Source organism: Prionailurus viverrinus, chromosome D4, assembly GCF_022837055.1.
Source record: "Prionailurus viverrinus isolate Anna chromosome D4, UM_Priviv_1.0, whole genome shotgun sequence".
Lineage (NCBI taxonomy): Eukaryota > Metazoa > Chordata > Mammalia > Carnivora > Felidae > Prionailurus > Prionailurus viverrinus.
Window position 1 is genome coordinate 76,171,102 of NC_062573.1, and position 18,362 is coordinate 76,189,463.

At 43.0% G+C, this 18,362-nt stretch overlaps 1 protein-coding gene across 1 annotated transcript in view; it reads right to left on the reverse strand.

Moving 5' to 3' along the window:
* Positions 1 to 15,286: 15,286 nt before the first annotated feature.
* Positions 15,287 to 18,362, reverse strand: part of TJP2 (tight junction protein 2) — a 145,769-nt gene continuing 142,693 nt past the window's right edge. The window contains exon 24 of the mRNA XM_047830284.1: positions 15,287 to 15,297. The gene's annotated coding sequence lies outside the window, so the exon portion shown is untranslated. The remainder of the gene's footprint in view (positions 15,298 to 18,362) is intronic.

Genomic DNA, 18,362 nt, shown 5'->3' on the forward strand with positions numbered 1-18,362 from the left:
GGCTCTGAGCTGTCAGCACAGAGCCCAACGTGGGGCTTGAACCCACGAGCTGTGAGATCATGTCCTGAGCTGAAGCCGGACACTTAACTGACTGAGCCACAGGCACCTCAAGTGTCTGACTCTTAATATCGGCTCAGGTCATGATCTCACAGTTGGTGAGTTTGAGTTCCACTAGGGCTCTGCACTGCAGCATGGAGCCTGCTTGAGATTCTCTCTCTCTGTCCCTCCCCTGCTCTCTCTCTCTCTCTCTCTCTCTCTCAAAGTAAATATTTTAAAAATGTTAACTACTTTAGAAAAATAGGAGAAAATTGTAAGTTAGGATCTAGGGCTAGGCAGAGAGTTTTGACACCAATCACACAATCTTTAAAAGAAAAATTTGAGGGGCACCTGGGTGGCGCCGTTGGTTAAGCGTCCGACTTCAGCCAGGTCACGATCTCGCGGTCCGTGAGTTCGAGCCCCACATCGGGCTCTGGGCTGATGGCTCAGAGCCTGGAGCCTGTTTCCAATTCTGTGTCTCCCTCTCTCTCTGCCCCTCCCCCGTTCATGCTCTGTCTCTCTCTGTCCCAAAAATAAATAAACATTGAAAAAAAATTTTTTTTTTAAATAAAAATAATAAAAAAAAAAAAGAAAAATTTGAAAACTGGATCTCATCAAAATAAAAAACCTTTGTTCTGCAAAAGATCTGTTAAGAAGACAAGCCTCAGACTGAGAAAAAAAATTGCAAACCATTTATCTGACAGAGGATAGTATCTAGAATATATAAGGAACTCAGCGGTACAAACACAAACAACCCGATTAGAAATGAGCAAAAGACGCAGAGTGGCATTTCACTGAAAAGGATATGAACATGACCAACAAACACATGAGAGGAAGTCCAGCATCATTAGCCATCAGCAAAATGTGAACTAAACCCATGACACAACTGTCAGGACGACCACAAAAAAAGAGGGACAACACCAAAACCTAGCAAGGATGAGGTGAACTGGATCACTCACACATTACTGGCGGGAATGTAACAGGGCACAGCCACTCTGGAAAATAGTTTGGGAGTTGGTAGAAAAACTTCACACACAACTAGCAAGCGACCTGGTGATGGTGTTCTTCTTCCCGCAGAAAGGAACACCTATCCTCACACAAAAACCTAGACGTGAATGTTTGTGACAGCTTCATGTGTATGCCCAAACTAGAAACAATACAAATTTCCTTCGAGTTAAACTGTGGTATATCGGTATCACAGCATAGTCCTCAGCAGTGAAAGGAACGAGCTATTGATACAGGCAACATGTTGGATGACTCTCCAGGGAAACGATGCTGCGTGGAACAAGCCAATCTCAGAAAAGGCATACTGGGTGATTCTGTTTATGTAGCATTCTTGAAATGGTGAAATGATACAGATGGAGGGAATATTAATGGTTGCCAGGGTTTAGGGATGGGGAAGGGAGTAGATGCAGCCACAAAAGGGCAGCAAGAGAGCCTTGTGGGGCGCCTGGGTGGCTCAGTCGGTTGAGCGTCCGACTTCGGCTCAGGTCATGACCTTGCAGTTTGTGAGTTCAAGCCCCGCATCGGGCCCTGTGCTGACAGCTCAGAGCCTGGCCTGCATCAGATTCTCTGTCTCCCTCTCTCTCTGCCCTTCCTCTGCTCATGTTCTGTCTCTCTCTAATATAAAGACCCATTAAAAAAAGAGAGAGAGAGCCTTGTAGTAATGGAATTGTTTTGTATCTTGACTGGGGTAGTGTTCAAGAATCTACACATGTGATAAAACTACATAGAATAGAACACACACACACACACACACACACACACACACAAGTTCATGCAAAACTGGTGAAATCTCAATAAAGTGGACCAATTGTAACCCTTCAGTTTCCTGGTTGTGAGATTGTACTATAGTTACGCAAGATATCACCAAAGGGAGAAACTGACAGAAGGGTGTATGGGATCTCTTTATTATTTCTTTAAAGTTTTTAATGTTTATTTATTTTTGAGAGAGAGCGAGCGAGCCTGAGTGGGGGAGGGACAGAGAAAGAGGTAACACAGAATCTGAAGCAGGCTCCAGGCCCCGAGCTATCAACACAGAGCCCGATGTGGGGCTCAAACGCATGAACCATAAGATCATGACCTGAGCTGAAGTTGGATGCTTAACTGACTGAGACACCCAGGCAGCCCTGTTTTATTTCTTATAACTCCACATGAATTCAATTATCGCAGAAGATAAAGCTTTGGCAAGCTTATGAGTATGATGGCTGCTTATGCTTATGCGAATGATGGCTGATACGCATAGGATTAGGGTTAAGGAAACACCTAGATTAATGAAAAGGGAAGGCATGAATCTATGAGGTAAAACTGACCTCACTGGATGAAAACAACATGGGAAGGAATGTCCAGAACCATCTTCGCCCCATGAAGCGGAGCAGGGAGTTACCCTGTCTGGGTGTCCCTAGATTTCATTTACAGATTACTTGCTTGAGACCAGGACTACCAGTTGGTAACTTTTTTCCTATCCATGAGAAAAGGAAACGGGAAAACCGCTCGGAAAGGATAAGAAATGTCACTTTACACAGAGCCCAGGGGCTGAGGCTGCCTCTCCTTCCTTAGATGGGTGGTTCTGTTCTTACTTATTCAGATTTTCCAAGCTCCATTTCCTCATTCAGCTCCCCTAGCTCTGGCATCCTGAACAGCATCACTCTGCACCAGAAGGAGGGGCAATTTGCAAGCTGGACAGCTGGCCCCATTCAGTTCTCTGCCTCCCTATCTTCCACTCTAGAGCACTCCAGGCATCCACTGCTGATTTGAGAGAGAAAAAGTAGCCCATCTCTCAGCCAGGCAAGAACACATACATACAACCTCAAAAAATGTTCTATCAGATATTTAATTCAGGTTCAGGCAATGCAATCCAATGCACATGGGCTCCAAGGTAGGGAAGCTCCTTCCTATTTTTTAACCTTAAGGAGTTCCAGGCTCAAGGAATGGGATGGAAAGCAGTGGGGAGAGGAATAGACAAAATGACCACAATAAGGTGTTTTTCAGCAGAGGAATGGACAGGTTGGACAGAAAGTGTTAAGCCATCTTAGGAAATAAATGTCACACGTCAAAAAGGTAACATTAACAAGGTGACAGACTAGGAGGTCCATCCAAGCCCTCATTCCCCCAGAAAAATACAATGATTTACAGTTTTATTTTAAATGTGATTGAAGTTTAGCTGTTATCAACTTAAAATAGATGGCTTTAACTACAAGATATTTTATACAAGTCTCAGGATAACCACAAAGGAAAAAAAAACAATAATAGATACACATAAAATAAACAAATAAAACGAAAAGAATTGTAGCACCTACGTGGGTCAGTCACTTGAGCATCCAACCTTCGGTTCAGGTCACGATCTCGCAGTTCACAAGTTCAACCCCTGCGTCGGGCTTTGTGCTGACAGCTCAGAGCCTGAAGCCTGCTTCAGATTCTGTGTCTCCCTCTCTCTGTCCCTCCCTCGCTCTCTCAAAAATAAAGAAACATTAAAAAATTAAAAAAAAAAGAAAATAGTCAAAGCAAATCACTACCAAAATAAAATATCATCAAATAACAAAGGAAGACAGCAAAAGAGGGGACAAAACAACTGTAAACAGATGGAAAATAACTAACAAAATAACAACAGTAAGTTCTCCTCTATTAATAATTACTCTAAATGTAAATAGACTATACTCCCCAATCAAAAGGCATAGAATGGATGAATGGATTTTTAAGAGATCCAATGATATGCTATCTATAAGACATTTGAGATCTAAGGACACACGTAGGCTGAAAGTGAAGAGATGGAAAAATATATTCAATGCTAATGGCAATCAAAAAAAAAAAAGCAGAGATGGCTACACTTGCATCACACAAAATAGACTTTAAATCAAAAACTATCTGTAGAGACAAAGAGGGTTGTTATATAATTTTAAAAGGGTCAATGAATAGGAAGATACAACCATTATAAATACGTATGCGTCTGACATTAGAGCACCAAAATAGATAAAGCAAATATTGGCACATCTGAAGGGAGAATTGACAGCAGTTCAAAAATAACAAGTATAGACAAAGATGTGGAGAAAAAGGAACCCTGGTGCACTGCTGGTGGGAATGCAAACTGGTACAGCAATCAGTGTGGAGGTTCCTCGAAGTGTTAAAATAGAGCTACCTTATGGTCCAGCAGTCTCACTTCTGAGAATGTATCTGAGAGAAATGATATCATGTATCTGAACACCCATATTCATTGGAACCTTTTATTCACAATAGCCAAGACAGGACACAACCCTAAATGTCCATTGACAGATGAATGGACAAACACTGAATGCATATTATTTATATACATTATATCTATCTATCTACACAACAGGCATTATGATTCATAATGTGGGCATTATATAGAAACACAACAGAATATTTTCCAGCCTTAAAAGAGAAGGAAATCCTGTTATTTGTCACAACATGGATAAACTTGGAAGACATTAAGCATGAATGAATCTGGAGGCTAAGTGAAATAAGCCAGATACAAAAAGAAAAATACTGCATGATATCACTTATATGTGGAATCCAAAATAGTCAAACTCACAGAGGCCAAGCATAACACGGTGATTTCCAGGGGCTAGTGGGAGGAGAAATTGAGGAAATGTTGATCTAGGGGTACAAAGTGTCAGTTACACAAGATAACTACGTCCTAGAGATCTAATGTACCACAATGTGACCTTAGTAATACCGTATGGTGTACTTGAGATTTGCTAAGAGGATAGATCTTAAGTGTTCTCATCACCAAAAAGAAATAAAACAACAACAAAGTGGGAAATGCTGTGGATGACAAGAATCATAAATGGTTAAAACAAAAATAAACCAGCTATTCAGGAGAAGCAGAAGTTTTTCTGGAACTTCCTTCATTACAACTCGCAGGAGTTGTGTGTGTTGTAAGAGACAGTATTCTCATAATCACCCTAATGACAAAGCAGTAGGCGGTTTTGACGGGGCTCCTTCTGAATGTGTCATTCACTCTGAGAAAAGTGGAACCCGGAAGTCATTAAGGAATCTTCAAAGGTGGTCGGAAAAGTACCGTCCAGGTGTGTGGCTCTCAGATGACCAGACAATTATAGTTGAAAGACAATGTTTCAGACTATCAGGTAAATTGCAGGTAGTGTGACAGTTCATGACTGTCATTTCTCATAGCAACACTCTTGACAAAAACTGGACAACAGAGAGACATATCTGACTGCCTCAGGGACTTGTCTATGAAACTGCTATCTGCTCTCTGTCTGGACCCTTCCCCTGGGCATGGAAAGCTTTAAGGTCAGTTTTTTGACCTGATTTTCTTTCTTACACACTGTACTGACCCAGGCCCACCCACACCCTGTGGGGTAAACCTTCTGGAACCCAAAATCTTGTCCCTGCTGCTGTCCTGGGGCTGACAGCTCATGTATTGCTTTGATCTTCTGTTAACTAGATAGTCAGACACTGCCCAGAGAATGTTCAGCCTCTGTATCTCTTGATGTGACAATAAGTTTTGTGCCAAGGTCAAATCAACTTCCTCTACTAGGCTCTAAATTGCTTTGCTATCTCCCCAGCAGTGGAAGTGATAAAAGAAAAGCATTCTGCTTTGGGACTGGAGTAGATGTATCTATGCGAGTGAAAAACTGTAGCAACTTTTTCCCCTACCGTCTTCAATTTAAACAAAGATGTTTACGTGTAAAATCCAGAACAAAAACAATAGACTGTTTTCAAATTTGGTTTAATCAGCGTTTCATAGATCAGTAGTCATTAACAAAAGCTCAACGTGGGACCAGACTCGAACACTTTGTTCTGTGCTGCACACTTGCCTGGTCTTGGGCCTCCCATGTAGGCTCCGAGTGGTGGGGGGGTGGGAAGGGAGAATGGCCAGATGCCGTCTGTCACCAGAAGGCTCTAGAAGCAGGATGCTCTCTGGGTGCCAGGCATAGTGTGGGTGGAGCATCTTCCCAAGAGATCCAGTATCAGATCCTGACACTGGATCTGAAATAGCTGGGCCCAGAGAGGACTCATCAGCCGCCATTAACTTGACTTGGGGACTTCCAAGGGTTTTTTTTAACCACTGCCATGATTCTTGTCACCCACAGCACTTCCCACTTGGTTTTGGCTACTGAGTCGCTCAGAGTCCATCTGGTGTTGTGCCACCAGCAAGGAACACGCAAGTTGTATCCACCTGGCTCATCCCTGGAACAAACTGCTTTTCTTACACCAGCCATTTATGATGGCATCGCCTTTTGTTACTATTTTTCATCCTGCTTAATTCTATACATCTCTGCAAGCCACTTTAAACACTGTGGGGGAGGGGCGCCTGGGTGGCTCAGCCAGTTAAGCGCCTGACTTCAGCTCAAGTCATGATCTCACGGTTCATGGGTTCGAGCCCTGTGTGGGGCTCTGTGCGGACAGCTCGGAGCCTGGAGCCTGCTTCGGATTCTGTGTCTCCCTCTCTCTCTGCCCCTCCCCTGCTCATACTCTGTCTCTGTCTCTCGCTCTCTCAAAAATAAACATTAAAAAAATTTTTTTAATGAAATAAAATAAACACTGTGGGGGAGAGATAAGGTATAAACAAGTGAAAATAAATCAGACAGGTAATTGACAGAAGTCATTTGTCTTAAAACACATTTACTCCACTTTTTTTTGTAATCTTACTGTGTCTGTCCTTAAGTGGGTATGTTTACAAACCACCATTTTCCTTAGTGTAGAATGTTTTTAAACGACTGATATTTAACTTCTGATGTGATTTATTCCCACTATTGGACTTCTTCCAATGCTATAAAGAGTTTCTAATGAGCTCTGCAAGAGCGTTCTGGACGTGTTTTCCAAGACACACAGACTCCTAGGTAGTTTTAGGGGGCACCAACAAACACGAACGGCGGCAAAAAGCAACACAGCTAAGTGGGAGAACCCAGAAGTGGGAAGTATGTGCGAAGTGCAGAAAGTGGGAGCAGGGCACATTCGCCAGGTTTCTCCTCAGAGAAGTCAGGAGTGTTGCCAGGCGGTTAGACCCGGTTAAGAGGACATCTGGAAAGGAAGAGCCCAGAACCATCTGGGAGGGCAGGCTTTGAGACAGGGAAGTCCGGAGAGGCTGTCAAAGGCAGACATCCAAGAGGCATGGCGGAGAAGCACGCCTCTTCTCAAGTTTGTCTCTGACGGCTCTAAGTGGCACTTCAGGGCTGACTAGGAAGCATGGGGACATTGGAGGAACAGAGTCCACGTGGGGCAGGGAGGGGGCTGTGTGTGGGGTAAACCAGAGAATCTGTACAAGGAACTGATGGGTATGTGTGAGGACAGAAGGATTATCAGAGTTTTTAGAGATCCAAGCAGTGCTCATCACGTCCACGTCTTTTAGTTTTTCTCTCTCTACGTCTCTCTCCCCAGTATCATTTTTTAAAAACCAGACGTATCTCTTTAAAATGTCTTTTACTGTGGTCAAAAAATATATGTAACGTTTGCCATTTTAACCCTTTGTAAATGTACAGTTCAGTGGCACCACGTACATTCACCATCACCACCATCTGTCTCCACAGCTTTTTTCATCTTCCCAAACTGAAACTCTACCCATTAGACACCAACTCTCCAGTCTCCTTCCCCGCCCCCCCCACCCCCACCCCAGGCCCTGGCAACCACGACTGTACTTTCCACTTCTACGAATTTGGCTTATTCTAGGTACCTCATATAAGTAGAATCATACGGTCGGTCCTTTTCCAAATGGTTTGTTTCACTCAGCATCATGTCTTCAAGGTTCATCCATGTTGTAACATGTGTCAGAATTTCCTTCCTTTTTAAGTCTGAAAAATACTTCGTTGTATTCATATCTGATACATTCTGTTTCTCCATCCTTCCATCGGTGGATATTTGGGTTGCTTCCTCTTTTAGTTCTTGAGAATAATGCTGCTGTGAACATGGGTGGCCAAATGTTTGTTGAAGTCTCTGCTTTCAATTCTTTGAGAGTCTATACCTAGAAGCGGAATTGCTGGACAACAGATACATCTTTTTTTTTTATTGCAGAAAATTTCTAATATGCACAGAAGTAGAGAGGAGAGCGTAAGTAGCCCCAGGCACCTTTCACCCGGCTTCAACCATTAGTGACCTGTGGCCAGTCTTGTTGCATTCATCCTCTCTACGCCCTTCACCACTGGCATAATTTAAAGCAAATCTCAGACATGATAGCATTACATTCATAAATGTTTTAGAGACTATTTATAGCAGAAATGATCTAGATATTTCTTAGGAAGAAATGTACATTGTGTGTGCCTAATTATTATTATTTAAAAAAATTTTTTAATGTTTATTTATTTTCGAGAGAGACAGACTGTGAGCAGGGGAGGGGCAAAGAGAGAGGAAGACAGAATCTGAAGCAGGCTCCGGACTCTGAGCTGTCAGCACAGAACCAGATGCGGGGCTCGAACTCACAGACCATGAGATCATGACCTGAGCCGAGGTTGGACACTTAACTGACAGAGCCATGTAGGCACCCCCTGAGTGCCTAATTATTAAATATTAAATTATACCAATATGGATAAATAAACACTGAATATCAATCACTGTTTGGAACTGCTCAAAGAAGCAGCCTTTTAAATAAATATTTGATCATAGGGGCGCCTGGGTGGCTCAGTCGGTTAAGCGTCCGACTTCGGCTTGGGTCATGATCTCGTGGTCCATGAGTTCGAGCCCCACGTCAGGCTCTGTGCTGACAGCTCAGAGCCTGGAGCCTGTTTTGGACTCTGTGTCTCCCTCTCTCTCCGACCCTCCCCTGTTCATGCTCTGTCTCTGTCTCAAAAATAAATAAACGTTAAAAAAATTTTTAAAAATTTGGGGCGCCTGGGTGGCGCAGTCGGTTAAGCCTCCAACTTCAGCCAGGTCACGATCTCACGATCTTGCGGTCCATGAGTTCGAGCCCCGCGTCAGGCTCTGGGCTGATGGCTCAGAGCCTGGAGCCTGTTTCCCATTCTGTGTCTCCCTCTCTCTCTGCCCCTCCCCCGTTCATGCTCTGTCTCTCTCTGTCCCAAAAATAAATAAACGTTGAAAAAAAAATTTAAAAAAAAAAAAAAAATTTTTTAAATTTGATCATAAAAACTTTTTTTTTTAAGTCTATTTATTTATTTTGAGAGAGAGAGAGAGAGAGAGAGAGAGAGAGATCTGGGGAGGGGCAGAGGGAGAGGGGGAGAGAGAGAGAATCCCAAGCGGGCTCTGCGCTGTCAGCACAGAGCCTGACACAGGGCTCAATCTCACGACCCCGATATCATGACCTGAGCCAAAATCAAGAGTTGGAGGCTTAACCAACTGAGCCACCCAGGTGCCCCTATCATAAAATCTTTCAAACATACTACAAACTAGAGAAAATTGAACAATGAACTCCTATGTGCCTATCACCCACCTTCAATGATTATCGATAGCAAAATGGTACTCCTGTTAAAAATGTGGGCATTAGATTGTACAGATGCTATTCTGACACTTTATTCCTGGGGAGAAGAGAACAAGGACTGGAAAAGAACTGACAGCAGAAGAGTCCTTTCAATTCTGGAAAGGTTTATTACTCACCCCTAAAAGCACATACTTTAAAATGACTGAATCTTTGCTGTAATTGCTCATAAATATCAGTCTGAGTTCTCAGCCACAATATGATTTGTGGTTTTTCTGAGCTTACTTGTCTTCCCCTGGGCCTAAATCTAGGTGACTCTCAGCTTTCCCAATGTACATGGTTACTTACAGAAAGAACAAGTTGACATTTAAATAAAAGCAATGGCTAAGATGTTATTTCTCCCTTTATCATAAGCACAGAATATGTGTGGTCAAGAACCGATCCTGTATAGGGTGTCTAACATTTTATTCAATGAGGAATTTGTGTAACTTTAGAAACAGATGCATTTCCCAATTATTTTCACAAATGAGTGTATCACTAAACTTTTGTTGCAGGATAAATCACCCCCAAAATTTAGTGGCTTAAAACAACAACCATCAGGGTGGAAGGATTTTCCTTATTGGATATCAAAACTTAGTATATATCATTGATTCTAAGACACATTTTATTATCCTTGAAACTAGGCTGCACAGACCTAATAATCTATAGCACTGTGTAATTACTCTTCACCAGGCATTAGTCAGGACATATTTATTGCTGCCTTTACAAAACTGACCTTGGTCATTTGGTTATTCACCTTAACATCACTTCAGCTAAATAGTGTGCACTGTGGTATGCATGTGTTAAGTGATCTTCAAGAAGATTATACTACATTTCAGCATGAAAAAGAGAAGTTATTGTGTACCTATTGTGTATCTTGAAAGGTGCAGAAACAGTTCAGTTGGGTATAAAATTGGTATCAGTGAAACAAATTTTCATTGTTGAAGAACTGACCTCGATTAGATACATATTTCTTTGCAGAGCTGTGCTTTTATGAGACCTGAGAAAAAGCTAGGTGACACCGTGTTATACTTTCTAACTGAAATGCATGCAAAACCACTGCCAATCACATACTAAGAAGGGGTATCAGAAGCTTGACCAAAAAAGTCGTATAACCAATAGTTGAGCACTCCTTTAAAGAAGGACTACATGTTCAATGCTCCTGACAGCTGACAGAAAATCCAAAAGCCGAATGGCTCAACAAGCTATAAATCGGTTTCTCTGAGATATAAAAGAATTCCAGAGACAGACTGTACAGGATTGGTAGATAGTAACACAACATTATCAAGGATATGGTTTTGTTTTATTTTGCTGTTCTGCTCTCTTTTGCACATGCCTCCTGCCTCACAGTATAATATAGCTGCTTCAGATCTGGGCATTACATCCATATTCCAGCTAGCTGATTGGAGGAAGAAATGAAGAGGGAGCAAAGGACAGGTGCAAATGACTTTCTAGAGAGTTTCTTAAAAGTTGCCACACAATATTTATTCTATTTCACTGCACAGAACACAGTCATAGAGCCAATCCTAGGAAGCCATTTCTTCCTAGTCGCAAAGAACATTAGTTTGTGTATTTGTTCATGTCTTATGATTCTATCAGTTTCACATTTTGTACTTAAGTAATTGAGTATTCTTCTTTATTACCAGTGAGGCTTCTATTTTTGAATTTTTTTCTGGCTTTATAAGCTTTCTTTTAGTTAGTATTTGCTTCCTATATCTTTCTCCATTCTTCTATTTTCAGCTTTTCTAGTGGTAGTGTTGTAGATGTATCTGTTTTAAGTATAGTTACACTTTGAAGACCCAACTCATTATCTATCTTTAATGAGACAATTTTAATACATTTAAATTTATTGTACTTGTTGATTCATTTTTACTTGCTTCTACTGCTATATTACATATTTTCTCTTTAGTATCCTTTCTCTACTTTTTCCTCTATTCCAGACTGATGAATTGACAAGGTTTTCTATATTTTCCCTTTCTGTATCCCTCTACTGGCCTGTACATTCTACTTGCCTTCCCATACTTTTAACATTACTGTCAACGCCACCCAATTTTTTCCCCATAAATATTGAAAGTTATTTGATATTTCTATGCTACTCCTGGACTTGGAAAAAAAACCTCACCACAATTTGCACATAACTCTTCGCCCATCTCCCACCCCTTCATGTTACTGTTGACCTGAACTGAAATTTGCCATTTCATCTAACCAAAAAAAACAGCTGTGCTCTTGGGTTTATGACATACAAGTACGTAGCATATATGACAATGACAGCACAAAGGGGAGAGGTGGGGCTATGTTCAAGCAGAGTTGCTATATTTTAGCAGAATTAAGTCAGAATCAATTGGAAGCAGATGGCTAAAAGTTAAAGATGGATATCATAATTCCTAGAGCAACCACCGAAAACAAAATCTCAACACTCAAAACTGTGGCAAATCAACACAGGGCACCAAAAACACAAATAGTGAAGGAAAAAAATAGATCAGCTAGACATTATAAAAATGAAAAACGTGCTTCAAAAGATACCAGTAAGAAAGTAAAAAGATAACCACTGAATGGGAGAAACGTGTGCAAATTGTGTATTTGATTAGAGACTTGTACATAGAATATAAGAAGAACTTTTACAACTCCACAATAAAAAGATAACCCAATTTAAAAATGAGAAAAAGACTGGGGCACCTGGTGGCTCAGTTGGTTGGGTGTCCGACTTCGGCTCAGGTCACGATCTCACGGTTGGTGGGTTCGGGCCCTGTGTCAGGCTCTGTGCTGACAGCTCAGAGCCTGGAGGCTGCTCCAGATTCTGTCTCCCTTTCTCTCTGCCCCTACCCTGCTCACACTCTATCTCTGTCTCTCTCATAAATAAATAAACGTTAAAAAAAATTTTTTTAATGAGAAAAAGATTAAAATAGACATTTCTCCAAAGAGGATGTACAAATGGCCAAATAAACAAAAATGCTCAATATCCACTGGTGATGTAAAGAACTGTTGGATCACTATATTGTACACCTGAAACTAACACAACACTGTGTGTTAACTATACTGGAATTAAAATAGAATAATAATTACAAAATAAACATTAAAAACACATTAAAAATAAAAACGCTCAGTATCATTACTCGTTAGAGAAACACAAATCAAAACTACAATGAGATCCCACATCACATCCACTAGGATGGCTAGAATTAAAGATAGACAAAAACAAGTGTTGGCAAGAATACAGAGAAACTGGAACCCTCACACACTGCTGATGGAGTGTAAAATGGTGCAGCTGCTTTCCAAAAAATCCGACAGTCCTTCAAAATGTGTAACATAGCGTTACCACAGCACCCAGCAATTCCACCTCTAGGTATATGCCCAAGAGAAATTAAAACTACGTCCACGCAAAAACTTGTATGCAAATGCTAATAGCAGCATTGTTCATAATCGCCAAAGAGTGAAAACAGTCCAAATGCCCATCAGCTGATTAAGAGAGAAATAAAATGTAGTGTATCCGTACAATGGAATGTTATTTAGTAACAGAAAGGAATGAACTACTGATACATGCTACACGAATGACCTTTGGAAACATCATCCTAAGTAAAAGCAGCCAGATACAAAGGACCACATATTGTATGATTCTAAATGTCCAGAATATGCACATCCATGGAGACAGCCCCTTCTTCCATCTTCCTCCCTGGAGAACTCGGGCACATAAATAGCTGGATCTCCAACGGTGACCTTGAAAATGGAAGCCAGCGCTAGGAAGGATGGTGACGCCTCCTTCCAGGTGCCTGTAAAACCACTACACCATCTCCAGAAGCGCTGCTTCCCAGTTTCTGTTACTCTAGAGGGAAGAAAATTCTGTTTAAGTCCCAGTTATTTCAAATTTTCTGTTATATACAACTGAACCTCATCTTTACTAATAACTCTACTGAGACGATGGCAGGAGGGCATGTATGTAGGGATGTGGTTAAGAGAGGCACACCCTCAATATCAATAACAAGTCATCAGACAGATACTGTCAAAAACAGATAAATTGAGAAATAACAACATAACCACACTATCTATAGCTCAACGTGTTTGAAAGCCATTGCCTCAGAGAGCAGAACTGGGGAATGAGGCAGGTGAGGCAGGGGCTATTTTCTCTTGTTATAGGTTTTTAACAAAATATTTTATTTTTTAAAATTATATGCATGTATTACTTTGATAACAATCAAAACTCACTTCTTTAAAAAAAAAATGGCAAATCCAGCACACAACAATTTCTCTAAGAATGCAGTTCTTGGAATCTCAGCGCTCAACATCTAGGGCAGAAACTCTGAGCCTTTTCTCTCACCAACTTAACAGCAGCTAAAAATTCTAACTCTGATCCCACCTCTGATCACCAACTAAGATTCCACACCCAATTCTAATGTTTGGGGGTGGGAGGAGTTCCCACACCACCAGGCAATTCTCAGGCACCAATTGAGTGCCCCACAATCTAACTCAATTCTGATGCTGTCTGCCTGGAGATGGCATCACATCCACAGGTTAAAGGCTCAGTCCTCCAGAGAGACAGCCCCCTCCCTGCTCACCTCAGGGGCCAGTCTCAAGCCCAGGTGTCATCTGTGCTTCTGACCCACTGGCTGTAGATGGACCTCCACTGTTGGGTTGGATTAATCTGCTAGAGTAGCTCAGAGAACTCAGAGAAACATTTTGCTCACCAGATGACGGTTTATTATAAAAGGATATAATTCAGAAACAGTCGGATGGAAGAGATGCACCAGGCAAAGCGGGGAGAACAGGCACGGAGCAGCCAGGCTCTCTCTGAGCATGCCCCCCGCCCCAGCACCTCTAGGGGTGCACCAGCCCGCAAGGTCTCTGCAACCCTCCTTTCCTGTTTTTGTTTTCGTTTTCGTTTTATTTTCGGAGGGGTGGGGGTTGCTGTCACTGTTTTATTCCTTACGTAGGCATGTTTGATTGAATCATTGCCCATCGGTGATCAATTTATTAACAAAAGACCTTTATCGATTGATCACTCTTGTTACTTAGGAAATTCCAAGGCTTTTAGGAGCTCTGTGCCAGGAACAGTGGATAAAGACCAAATACATATTTCTTATTATAAATCACAATACCACACCAGTCCTCTTTTGTTCTTGTTTTTGTTCTTGCTGTGCACCTGGCTATTCTCTAACATAAGGACACAGAATGGCTATTTACCATTTAAGGGTGACCCACTCCCGGTTCCCAGAAACTTGATGTCTCAAACCTTGAAGATGGCTTGGATTTAACTACATCTCACCACAACACAATAGTCCCAATATTGGTGCAAGTATTAGGAAGAAACTATATCAGGGGGTGCTATTCCTTATGCAAGTTCTCCACATTTTCTCCTCATTCTCTTTTGCCCCTGGAAAATCTAGGAAGAAAATGAAGTAATGTATATTTTCCTGTTACGACACACATTTATTGAATCCCTCCTTATGCTCACCACAGGAGCTTAAATGGAAGAAAAAGAAACCACACCTTCTTTCAAAGAGCTTAGAGCCTAGAGGAGGAGAAATACCATTCAGAAGGCAATAATCAACATTTTTTTACAATGTGACAAATGATTTGCTAGTGGGAAAGGTAAACTGCTGTGGGAACCCACAGCAGGGCCCCTAACCCAGCCCTAGGAAGGATTCCTGGAGGAGGCAACATTTAAGATAATACCTAAAGCAAAAAAGAACAGCACTAGTCAAAGTGGTTGAGCTCCTGAGGAGGACTGATTATATTGAAAGAGAAAGTGGAGGGGCCTAGGTGGCTCAGTCAGTTGAGCGTCTAACCTCAGCTCAGGTCATGATCTCACAGTTCATGGGTTCGAGTCCCACATGGGGCTCTGTGCTGACAGCTCAGAGCCTGGAACCTGCTTCAGATTGTGTCTCCCTCTCTCTCTGCCCCTCCCCTGCTCACACTCTGTCTCTGTCTCTAACAAAATACAATGTTAAAAAAATTATTTTTAATGTAAAAGAAAGAGGAAGTGGAAATCTGGGGGCTACCAGGAGCCCTTTAGTTTAAGAAGGAAAACTGAGGGAAGACAGAAAGAGCCAGAGATAGAGACACAGAGAAGTCTAGAACACTGGAGAAGTTGCTCTTCTGCTGACGAGAAGGCGATGAAAAGAACTTTTTACTTGACAAATGTTTTACAGAGGAAATTTCCACAAGTATAGCATTGGTCGTCTCCACACTACTTCCTAGAATGCTCTAAACCTGAAGCTTCCCTACCCCTTTCTAGTTTTGGCTTCCGGAACTCCCAGAGTCCAGGATTCCCTCATTGCCTGCAGATGTGCGTGTGGTGCACATCTCAGCCTGGGTCTGGGCATGAGAGAGGGGGTGTGAGGAGGAAGGCATTGGAATGATGGATGGAGGCAAGAGGCCTGACCGAGAACACCTGGAAGAAGCCCGAGGAAAACCGCAGAACGCGCCAACAGCCCTGACAATCTGAGACTCTGTTCCCTGGCCATGCAATTTTCTACATCCAGCACCCAAGGCTTGATCAGGAATCGAGAGGAGGCTATGCTTGTTGAAGGAAGAGTCGATAACGTACCCAGGCCCAGGCCATCCACTCTCCTCTACTATGAGGCTGGGGCTGGTGCCAGCAGAAGGCTACCTGAGAGTCGCCGTGTGGGGAATCCAGGGGGTACTTCTGTGTGAACTCTTGGCTGAGGCGCAGCCCAGAAGTCTCAGTAAAAGGGAGCAGAAGCTTCCGCCTCAGCCTCCTCTCCTCTCTTCTTCGGACCACGTCTCCCGGACCCTTTTGTCCCTCCATCCTTGGGTGAGCATTTCCCCGCCACACTCCAGACCATGGTTCAGGCTATGGAGTCACTAAGACACCATCTCACCCGTTTTCAACATCTGGTGCCTACTAACCACTCAATAAATCCACTCGGACTATGTGAATTAACACACTTGCAGACAGGAGACTGAATTTCTAATGGCACAGCCTGCAACTTGTGGGCCCCTACCTTTGCAAATGGGCATGAAAACAGAAATGGGTCAGAAAGTGTGTAAAGGCTCGAGGCTCCTGTTCACAGAGCGCCTTGGAGGTTTGCAACCCTTGTGCTCCCTCTGGATGCCAGTGCTCTGACAGCACAGCACACACCTAGGACACACAGAATGTCACCTACTGGTCAAGCTTGAGACCCATCTTTAGTCTCAGATCTTGGCCAATAGCCCAGCCCTCTCCATGGTCCCCTTTCCACACGTGTCACTGGAGCTGTATACGTGAGGCACGTTGAACACACGTCAGAATGGGGCAGACTTGGTCTTTGCCTTCGTAGAGCTCTGTCCTTCAAGTTTGTAAGAAAATTCAACTTTTTTTTAAATGTTTTATTTATTTTTGAGGGAGAGAGAGACAGAGACAGAGACAGAGCATGAGTGGAGAGGGGCAGAGAGAGACAGAGACACAGAATCCAAGGCAGGCTCAAACTCACGAACCTCGAGATCATGACCTGAGCTGAAGTTGGACGCTCAACCAAATGAGCCAACCAGGCGTCCAGAGGATTCAACTATTTAAACTTAAGGTCTTGCGGCACCTGAATGGCTCAGCTGGCTGACCATCTGGCTCTTGGTTTTGGTCATGACCTCACGGTTTTGCAGGTTCGAGCCCCACGTCGGGCTCTGTGCTGACAGTGTGGAGCCTGCTTGGGATTCTCTCTCTCTCTCTCTCTCTCTCTCTCTCTCTCTCTGTCTCTCCCCCCCCCCACCTGCCCCCTCACTCACACTGTCTCTGTCTCAAATACATAAATAAATTAAAAAAAAATTTTTAAGTAAATAGTGCACTTAAGGTCTCTATAGCAGGCCAGGGTGTTTCAGCCAACCAGTAAACATTTTTGAACTAGGCTCCTTCCTATGGCCTTCCTTTTTCTTGGACTTTCTCTCAGCAATTGTTCCGGGAAACTGGAACAAACGTCTATCCTAGTTTATCACAGTGGAGCCAGCCATGCTCCTTCCCGACATCATCACCTTTCTCCATCTCAAAGTATAATTATTGAGTCTTGGAAGCACCTCGGTGAACTTGCTTAGTGACCTGTGTGCAAATGTGGCAGGTTATATTTTCCCAAAGTCACCCCAGTAAAATTTCCAGTCTCACCCTCTTCCAGAACCTGTCTCTCTTCATCAAAAAGCAGATTCTAGTTAGTCTCCCTCTGAACCTGAGTGGGACTGATGACTGCTTCCGTGGATAGAATGTGGTAGAAATAATGACTTATAACTTGTGAGGCGAGGTCAGAGGAGATAGAATTTCTTCCCTGCTCCCTCTTTTGAAGCGCTTGCATGGGGAACACAGCCATCGTGCTCTGAGGAAGTCCAACCCAACTTGCAGAGAAACCACATGGAAAAGTGGAAACTCCTGCTGACGGCCAGCATCCACCTGCTAGACATGTGTGTGAATGAGCTCTCAGATGAGTCCAGCCCCCAGCCCTGACGACCTCCAGCTGAGGCCCCAAACATGGGTTACAGGCTTAAAACACGTAAACTCCCCGAGGCTACCGACCTGGGCAGGGCAGGAGCTCACCCTGTAACGGTAAAACCCTTTGCCACTTTACAAGAGCAGGCACTGTGCTGAGAAGGCTAAGAATTTCACTGGTTTCTCCCAGCAGTTCTCAGAAAATGCAAAAATATCCTTTTGGCCTCCAATCAAAAGCCTCTGAGGAAAAAGTCCCCAAGTGCACAATAGAGAATTGTGTGGCAAACGCGGATCCAGGACTTCCAGTAGGAAGCCCGGCTGAGAAGGAGCATTCTCTGGGACCCTTAATAAGCCTCTCCAGCCCAAGTTACTTGTGTGATTACGCAGCTGGCAAGATTACAAGAAACATATGGAAAACAGAACCACAGACCAGCGGCACACCCAGGAGCAAAGAACAAAACTGAGCTTTGGGACTGTTAAAGAAGCCCTGGCAGGGAGCACATTTCCTCGCGGCCCCATTGCTGTCACCTTCCTTCATCA